This window comes from Vulpes vulpes, unplaced genomic scaffold (assembly GCF_048418805.1).
Source record: "Vulpes vulpes isolate BD-2025 unplaced genomic scaffold, VulVul3 u000000678, whole genome shotgun sequence".
NCBI classification, from domain to species: Eukaryota; Metazoa; Chordata; class Mammalia; order Carnivora; family Canidae; genus Vulpes; species Vulpes vulpes.
Window position 1 is genome coordinate 972,263 of NW_027325803.1, and position 10,048 is coordinate 982,310.

Below are 10,048 nucleotides of genomic sequence, written 5' to 3' on the forward strand. Positions count from 1 at the left end.
GGGCTCCCTGCATGGAGCCTGCTTGTGTCTCTGCCTGTGTCTTTGCCTCTCTCTGTGTGTCTCTCATGAATAAATAAAAATGTAAAAAAAGAAGCTCTTAACCTATAATGGTAGAGATATAAGACTGGCAGCAGACCTGTCCACAGAGACCTGGCAGGCCAGAAAGGACTAGCATGATATATTCAAGGTGCTAAAGGGGGAAAATATGCAGCCAAAAATACTTTATGCAGCAAGGCTGTCATTCAGAATAGAAAGAGAAATAAAGAGCTCCCAGGAGAAACAAAAACTAAAAGAATTTGTGGTCACCAAACCAGCCCTACAAGAAATATTAAAAGGGATCCTTCGAGTGAAGAGAGAGCTCAAAAGTAACATAGACAAGAAAGGAACAGAGACAGTACACAGAAACATTGACTTTACAGGTAACACAATGGCACTAAGTTCATATTTTTCAATAATTACTCTGAATATAAATGGGCTAAATGCTCCAATCAAAAGACACAGGGTATCAGATTGGATAAAAAACAAAAAAACCCAAGACCCATCAATATGCTGTCTACAAGAGACTCATTTCATACCCAAAGACACCTCCAGATTGAAAATGAGGGGGTAAAGAACCATTTATCATGCTAATGGACGTCAAAAGAAACCTGGGGTAGAAATCCTTATATCAAATAAATTAGATTTTTAAAAATTATTTATTTATTTGAGAGAGAGAGAGTGAATGAGGAGAGAAGCAGAGGGAGAAGCAGACTCCCTGCTGAACAGGGAGCCCGACATGGGGCTTGATCCTAAGACCCCAGGATCATGACCTGAGCCAAAGGCAGCCACTTGACCAACTGAGCCACCTTGTTGCCCCCAATTTTTAAAATCTAAAAATTAGATTTTATTTTATTTTATTTTTTGACCTCTGAACTTTTTATTGGCCTCCTGCTCCTCAAAGGGTACCCTGTTTCTGCTGCCTCAACGCCTCAGAATTTTGGTGTTGTTGGTCTCAGACACCACCTTGCTGTCCACGATCTTGCGGGTGGTGGTCTTCTGGATGGTCTGTCTGCAAGGAGTTGCTGTTGTCCAGGGCATCAATAAGACTGAAGACCTTCCCATCTTCCAACAGGTGACAACAGTAGGTGGCAATCTCAGCCTCCAGCTTGACCTTGACTTTCAGCAGGGCCTCATATTCCTGGGCCTGGCACTGCCCCTCTGCCAGGCTGGGACAGCTCTGACTCCAAGTGCAGCAGGACCCCATTGAGCTGCTCCATCTGCATCGCATAGCAGGTCTCGACCTCCCTCAGGCTGTTCTCCAAGCTGGCCTTCAGGTTTCTCATTGAGTCCAGGTTGATCTCCAAGGACTGGGCGGTATGTCTCTGCTCCATGAGGGTCATCTCAGCTTCTCTTATCTCAGCGGTCTGTGTGGTGACCACCGTGGTGCTCTCCTCGATCTGCTGGGACCAGTACTTGTCCAGCTGCTCCCAGATCTTCTGAGCCAGCTCGTCATACTGGGCCCAGATATCTGCCATGATCTTGCTGAGGTCCTGAGATTTGGGTGCATCCAGCTCCACTGTCAACCCAGAGTCGGCGATTTGGTTTTATAGATCCTTTACTTCCTCCTCGTGGTTCTTCTTCATGAAGAGCAGCTCCTCCTTGAGAGCCTCGATCTCTGTCTCTAGCTGCAGCCCAGTGGCATTGGTGTCATCAATGACCTTGCAAAGCCTATGGATGTCACTCTCCACAGACTGGCGCATGGCCACCTCCATCTCATACTTGACTCAGAAGTCGTCAGCAGCAAGACGGGCATTGTCAATCTGCAGAACGATGCAGGCATTGTCCACAGCACTGGCAAAGATCTGAGCCCTCAGGTCCTCAATGGTCTTGAAGTAATGCCCCCGGTCTCTGACCTGGGGTCCCTTCTTCTCCAGGTGTTCCCGGGTTTTCATCTCCAGTTTCTGATCATCAGCCTCCAGGCTCCTCCCCCTCTCCGGGTAGGAGGACAGGTGGTCATTCAGGTCTTGCATGGTCTCCTTCTCTCCCTGGATACCGTCTATGCCTGCCAGTCCCCCAACCATCCCTGCAGCTGGGCCTCCGAACCCCCAGCCACCCTGAAAGCTGGTGGAGCAGGATACAGAGATCTAGGAGCCCGAGCCCCCTGCACCTGCATAGACGCTGGCTGCACTGCTGCTGATTGTCTGGACCCGGTGGCTGGGTGACTGCCTGGAGCCCAGGGACTGGTAGTTGGAAGAGAAGGTGGAGCAGGTGGTGAAGCTCATGCTGTTCGGAGAGTAAGAAGGTGAGACGGGAACCCAGGACTCAGGCTCCAGCCAGTGACAAATTAGATTTTAAACCAAAGACTGGAATAAGAGATGAAGAAGGACACTACATCATAATAAAAGGGTCTGTCTAATAAGAAGATCTAAGAAATATAAATATTTATGCCCCTAACTTGGGGCATTATTATATATATATATAAATATACGTATTTATATATATAATATCAATTATATTATATCAATTATATTATATCAATTATATGTTATCAATTATATGTTATCAATTATATAAACCAATTGATAACAAAATTAAAGAAACACATTGATAATAATACAATAATAGCAAGGGATTTTAACACCCCACTCACAGCAATGGATAGAATATATAAACAGAAGATCAACAAGGAAACAAGGGCTTTGAACAACACACTGGACCAGATGGACTTCACATATATGTTCAGAACATTTTATCCCAACACAACAGAACACACATTCTTCTTGAGTGCACATGGAACATTCTCCAGAATGGATCACATACTGGGACACAAAGTAGGTCTCAACTGGTACCAAAAGATTGGGATTATTCCTTGCATATTTTCAGACCACAATGCTTTAAAACTTGCTCAATCACCAGAGAAAATTAGGAAGCAAGACAAATACATGGAGGTTAAAGAGCATCCTACTAAAGAATTAATGAGTCAATTGGGAAATTAAAGAAGAATTTTAAAAATTCATGGAAGCAAATGAAAATGAAAACACAACTCTTCAGAACCTTCGGGATGCAGCAAAGGCAGTCCTAAGAGGGAAGTATATAGCAATACAAGCCTTTCTCGAGAAATAAACAAACAAAAAAAGTCCCAAATATACAATCTAATCTTACACTTAAAGGAGACGGAGAAAGAACAGCATGTAAAGCCTAAATCCAGCAGGATAAGAGAAATAATAAAGATTAGAGCAGAAATCAATGAAATAAAAATCAAAAGAAGAGTAGAACAGATCAACAAAACTAGGAGCGGATTCTTTGAAGGAATTAATAAGATTGATAAGCCCCTCGGCAGACTTATCAAAAAGAAAAGAGAAAGGACCTGAATAAATAAGAACATTTTATTGGAGAGGAGAGATCACAACCAACACCAAAGAAATACAAACAATTATAAGAACATGTTATAAGCAATTATATGCCAACAAATTAGGCAATCTAGAAGAAATAGATGCATTCCTAGAGACATAAAAACTACCAAAACTAAAACAGGAAGAAATAGAAAACCTGAAAAGACTTATAACCAGAAAGGAATTGAAGCAGTAATCAAAAAATCTCACAACAAATGAGAGTCCAGAGCTAGAAGTCTTTCCAGGAGAATGCTACCAAACATCTAAAGAAGAATTAAAACCTATTCTTCTGAAGCAGTTTTGAAAAATAGAAATGGAAGGAAAACTTTGAAACTCATTCTATGAGACCAGCATTCCTCCTTGAGTTTGATTCCCAAACCAGAAACCCCAAAATTCTCCCAAAAGGGAGAATTAGAGACCAACATCCCTGATGAACATGGATGCAAAAATTCTCACCGAGATACTAGAGAGAACATACCTCAATATCATAAAACATGATGCATCACATCAACAAGAGAAAGGATAAAAACCAGATGATCATTTTGATAGATGCAGAAAAAGCATCTGACAAAGTACAACATCCATTCATGATAAAAATCCTCAACAAGGCAGATTTATTTATTTATTTTTTAAAAAAGATTTTATTTATTTATTCATGAGAGACAGAGACACAGGCAGAGGGAGAAGCAGGCTCCATGCAGGGAGCCCGATGTGGGACTTGATCCCAGGTCTCCAGGATCATGCCCTGGGCCGAAGGCAGCACTAAACCACTGAGCCACTGGGGCTGCCCAAACAAAGCAGGTTTAGAGAGAACATACCTGAACCCAATAAAGGCATATATGAAAAGCCCATAGCTAATATCATCTTCAATGGGGAACATCTGACTTTTCCTCTAAGGTCAGGAACAAGTCATGGATGTCCACTCTCATCATTGTTATTCAACATTGCCTGAACAATCAGACAATGAAAAGAAGTAAAAGGCATCCAAATTGGCAAGGAAGAAGTAAAACTTTTCCTATTTACAGATGACATGATACTATATGTGTAGAAAACCTGAAAGACTCCAGCAAAAACTACTAGAACTGATAAATGAGTTCAATAATGTTGCAGGATACAAATCAATATACAGAAACCCACTGCATTTCTATACACTAATAATGAAGTAGCAGAGAGAGAAATTAAGAAAACAGCTCCATTTACACCCAAAATAATTACACCCAAAATAATAAAATATCTAGGAATAAACTTAACCAACGAGGTAAAAAGACCTACACTCTGATGAAAGAAACTGAAGATGACATAAACAATTGGAAAGATATTCTATGCTCATGACTTGGAAAAACAAATATTGCTAAAATGTCTATACTACCCAAAGCAATCTACAGATTTAATGCAATCCCTATCACAATACCAACAGCATTTTTCACCAAACTAGAACAAACAATCCTAACATTTGTATGGAACCACTGAAGAGCCAAAACAATCTTGAAAAAGAAGAACACAACTGATGGTATCACAATCCCACATTTTCAGATAACTACAAAGCTTCAGTAATCAAAACAGTATGGTACTGGCACAAAAATAGACACATATTTCAATGGAACAGGATAGAGAGCCCAGAAACAAACCCAGGATTGATTGATTGATTGATTCATTCATTCATTCATTCGAGAGAGAGACACACACACAGAGAGGCAGAGACACAGGCAGAGGAAGAAGCAGGCTCCATGCAGGGAGCCTGATGTGGGACTCGATCCCGAATCTCCATGATCACGCCCTGGGCTGCAGGCGGCGCTAAACCGCTGCGCCACCCGGGCTGCCCAAGCACCAGGTATTGTATGAAGTGTTGAATCTCTACATTGTATACCTAAAACTAATATAACACTGTGTGTTAACTATGCTGGAATTAAAATGAAATCTTTTAAATTAATTAATCAACTAATTAATTAATTATTTTAAAAAGAATTATTTTTCTGAGCAGATAAATCTGCCTGGGATCTTAGGAACAGGATAAGGCATTAAGCCAAACCTCATTGTTAACCCCAGGAACATTATCCAGAGTGTGGCAGGCACCATGATTTCAAAACTAGGCTTGTGGGTGGAAGGTCATAAGTAGACTGACATAGGATATTTCTAAGGTTGGCTCTTGCCTCCCTTCATATTTGTTTATGTCTGTTTTCGTTGATTCTGGGAACTTCACAGCACCATTCCAATATATTCCTTTTCTACTAAGGTTACCCAGAATTAGTTTCTGTTGTTTGTAACCAAGAACACTGACCAGCACACTGCAGTGACATCTTTTCGTGTGTCATTATTTTCAGACAAATTAAAACTTTAGTGTAATTCATGTGTTAAATCTATCCAATAGGCACGGATTAAAGAAAGATAATATTCATTGTTGAAAAGGATGTGAAGAGAAGGTGCTGATGGGTTTTAATCTGGAACTCTGTTTAACGATTGGCAGTTTGGAGAGAAGATTCTGGATCATGATGGTGGTGACATAGCTTTTTTCCCCTGTTTTTTCTTTGAAAAAATGTTTTTAAGATTTTTTTTTAAAGTAATCTCTACACCCAACATGGGGCTGGAATTCACAACCCTAAGATCAGTAGTTGAATGCTCCACTGACTGAGCCAGTGTGTGTCCTCCATTTTTTGATTGTTATAAAAACACATAAAATTGTAAGCATTTTAAGTTTGCAGTGTTGAGTACTTTCACACTATGGTGCACCATCGTCCATCTCAGGAATTCTTTTCATCTTGTAAAACTGAAACTCTACGCCTACCAGGTAATAACTTCCCATTCTCCCTTCCCCCAAACCCTAGCAACCACCCTTAAACTTTCTGTCTCTATGATTTTAACCACTCTAGGTACTTCACATAATTGAAATAATATATTTATCTTTTTGTGACTGGCTTATTTTACTTAGCATGATGAGGGAGACGCTTTTTAATCTCTCTGGATCCCCAATTAAAAACAGTGGGACGGCTGGGTGGCTCAGTGGCTGAGTGTCTGCCTTTGGCTCAGGGTGTGATCCCAGGGTCCTGGGACGGAGTCCTTCATCGGGCTCCTTGCATGGAGCCTGCTTCTCCCTCTGCCTGTGTCTCTGCCTCTCTCTATGTCTCTCATGAATAAAGAAAATCTTTAAAACACACACACACACACACACACACACACACACACACACACACACACACACACACAAAACCAGAGCAACTGGGGTCAAACCCAAAAACCCAAGGATAATATTTATAACAAAACTAGGTGCTATGAACTGTTTGCCCCTCAAATTTATACACTGAACCCTAAACTCCAATATGACATTGTTTGGAGATAGAGCTTTTAGGAGATAATTAAGGTTAAATGAAGTCATGAGTCCCTAATACAATAGGATGGGTGGCCTGATAAGAGGGAAAGGTCTCTTTCCATGAACACACACCAATGAAAGGCCAGATAGGGACACCGTGGCCATCTACAAACCAGAAAGTGAGTACTCACTAGAAACCAGATCCTGCTGGACACTGATCTTGGACTTTCCACACTCCAGTACTGTGAGAAATAACTTTCTATTGTTTAAGCTACTCCATGACTTCACGGAGCAAGGATGTGACTTCTATACAAGGTGACTCCAAAATACAAGCTGGTGAGGACAAACGATTGGTAACCACGGACCTGCACGGTATTAGCATCTGTGCAGAAAGAAGCAGAAGGGAGGAAGGAGGCATCTAACAGATCTGAGGATAGGAATTCGTAGAAAGAGTCAACAGACATCCGCTGAGAAGCCTGACCATTTAGAGAACAGCAGCTGAACCTGGGAAGTTCTCTTGGCCTTTCCACCAGTGGCTGAAGGCCGGGGCAGGGCTTCCTTCCAGAGCAGGGCCTCGCCCGTGGGAAGGAGAAGGCCGGGGTGACAACCAAATGCAGAGGCGGGCGCGCAGGGGTGCGGAGCTGACCTCGCAAACCAGCTCGGACTCATTTACAGGCCAGGTGGAGCCTGCGGAAGCTCCCGAGCCGAGCCGGGAGCAGAGTGAGGAGGACTCTAGCTGGGAACGAAGAGCAACGTTAAAGACCAGCCGCAGGGATCCCTGCTGGGCTCAGCGGGTTAGCGCCGCCTTCGGCCCAGGGCGTGACCCCGGGGTCACGGGATCAAGTCCCGCGTCGGGCCCCCTGCAGGGAGCCTGCTTCTCCCTCTGCCTCTCTCTCTATATAATAAATAAATCTTAAAAAAAAAAAAAAAAAAAAAAAAGACCAGCCTCCCAGGCGTCCTGCTCCTCCCGGCTCACTGTCCACCGGCGCCCATGGTTTAGAGACCGCGCTTGCAGGAGCTTGAACTCGGTCTTTCCCACCTGATGGCTTCGTGACCCCGGTCAAGTTCCAGAAACGCCACTCATCCCCAGGTGCAAGTGAGGAGTGAAGCCGCAGCTCGGGCGCGGGGACGAGCAACACTCCGGCCCGGCGAGAGGGGGGCTCCGGGCCCGCCCCGCCTGCCAGCGCGCACACTCGCGCCCCGACCCACGCGCTCCCGCGGGGACCCGGGGTCCGCTCTTCGGGGGCCTCGGGGGGCGGCCGTGCAGAGCAGCAGCAGCGGGGCCGGGCCGAGCCAGCGGAGGCGGTGACCCCCGACGACCCGGAGCCCCAGCGCCAAGGGAAGAACCCAGCCAGGCCTGGAGGCGACAGACTTGCGGGCTTCTGTGCATGATGGCAAGCCCTGTCCCCTCTCTGAGCCTCAGGTCCACCCCCCACCCCCCCACCCCATGAAAGGGGTCGCCTAGAAGTCGGGGAGTCTCTTTTTTTTTAGAGATTTCATTCATTCATTCATTTATTCATTCATTCATGCTAGACACACAGAGAGAGGCAGAGACATAGGCAGAGGGAGAAGCAGGCTCCCTGCAGGAAGCTGGATGCGGGGATGATTCCCGTCCCAGGACCCCAGGATCACACCTGAGACTAAGGCAGACCCTCAACCACTGAGCTCAACCACCCAGGCCACCCCAAGCCGGGGAGTCTTAACAAACTAGCAGACAAGTCTAGTGCCAGACTCACTAACAGCTGGCTCAGTGGGTTGGACCCTGAAAGTGGTGTTTCTCAGAGGACAGGCTGGCTTGAGTGAACACCGCATCCTCTGAGCCTATAAGCAGGACAAAGATGGTTTTCGGTCAGGAGGCTGGCAGAGGGTCCCTTCAGGAGAGGGCAGAGGGCAGGGGTCAGCACCCCATCATCGCTCTGCTGTGAGAACACAGAATTCCCATCTTGGCCCTACTCCCTCCCCTCTCCCTTCTCCTCCCTTCCCCAACCAGCAGCCTCTGGGCTGCCTCCCCCCAGCCAGCTGGTGTATGCTCAGAAAATCCAAACTCATTGCCATGTGACTGGAGGGGGATGTAATTAAGAAGACCCCTTTTATTTTGTTGAGGTAGTTTCCTTGTATTGTTAGTTTGTTAAGTGTCTTTAACTTAAATGGGTGTCAGTTAGTAAATTAGATTAGTTTTGTCAGTGCCTTTTCTATATTGAAATGCTCCTGTGGTTCCTTCCCCTCCTTTTGTGGATGTGCTGTAAATTACATTAATACATTTTTGTATGTTGAACTATCTTTGCATTCTGGGAATAAATCCCATGCGGTCATGGTGTATAATCCTTTGCATAGGCCACTGAATTGTTTGCTAGTATTTTGTGGAGGATTTTTGCATGGATGCTTATAGACATTTGGGTGTGTAGTTTTCTTGTGGTCTTTTCTTTCTTTCTTTCTTTCTTTCTTTCTTTCTTTCTTTCTTTCTTTCTTTCTTTCTTTCTTTCTTTCTTTCTTTCTTCTTTTTAAAGATTTTATTTATTTATTCTTGAGAGATAGAAGGAGAGACAGAGCCAGAGACACAGGCAGAGGGAGAAGCAGGCTCCATGCAGAGAGCCTGACGTGGGACTCGATCCCGGGTCTCCAGGATGGCGCCCTGGGCCAAAGGCAGGCGCCAAACCGCTGCGCCACCCAGGAATCCCTCTTTCTTTCTTTCTTTCTTTCTTTCTTTCTTTCTTTCTTTCTTTCTTTCTTTCTTTCAAGATTTAAAGACTTATTTATTCAAGAGAGACACAGAGAGGCAGAGACATAGGCAGAGGGAGAAACAGGCTCCATGCAGGGAGCCCGATGTGGGACTTGATCCCGGGACTCCAGGATCACGCCCTGGGCCAAAGGCAGATGCTCAACGGCTGAGCCACCCAGGGATCCCTGCTGTCTGGTTTTGATAACAGGGTAATGCCTTTGTAAACTGAGTGGGGAAGTGTTCCCTCCTTTTCAGTTTTTTGCAAAAGTTTGAGAAAGATTGGTATTAGTTCTTTAAATGTTTGGTAGAATTCACCAATAAAGCCGTTAGGTCCAGGGCTTTTCTTTGTTGGATTGTTTGTGTTTTAAGCAAAGTGTTACTCAAAACTTCTCAGCACCCTCTAGTTGTCAGATGTTGGGAAATTTTTTTATTACTGATTCAGTCTCCTTACTAGTTATAGTTCTATTCGGATCTTCTATTTCTTCATGATTTAGTCTTGGTGGGTTTGTGTTTCTAGAAATTTGTCCATTTAAAAAAAGATTTTATTTATTCATTTGACAGGAGTGAGAGAGCACAAGCAGGGGGTCAGTAGAGAGAGAAGGAGAAGCAGATCCTGCACTGAGCAGGGAGCCCAATGTGGGACTCTACCCCAGG

At 44.4% G+C, this 10,048-nt stretch overlaps 1 pseudogene; it reads right to left on the reverse strand.

Annotated features, from left to right (window-relative positions):
• Window positions 1-960: 960 nt before the first annotated feature.
• Window positions 961-2,261, reverse strand: LOC112918042 (keratin, type I cytoskeletal 18 pseudogene; annotated as a pseudogene).
• Window positions 2,262-10,048: the final 7,787 nt, after the last annotated feature.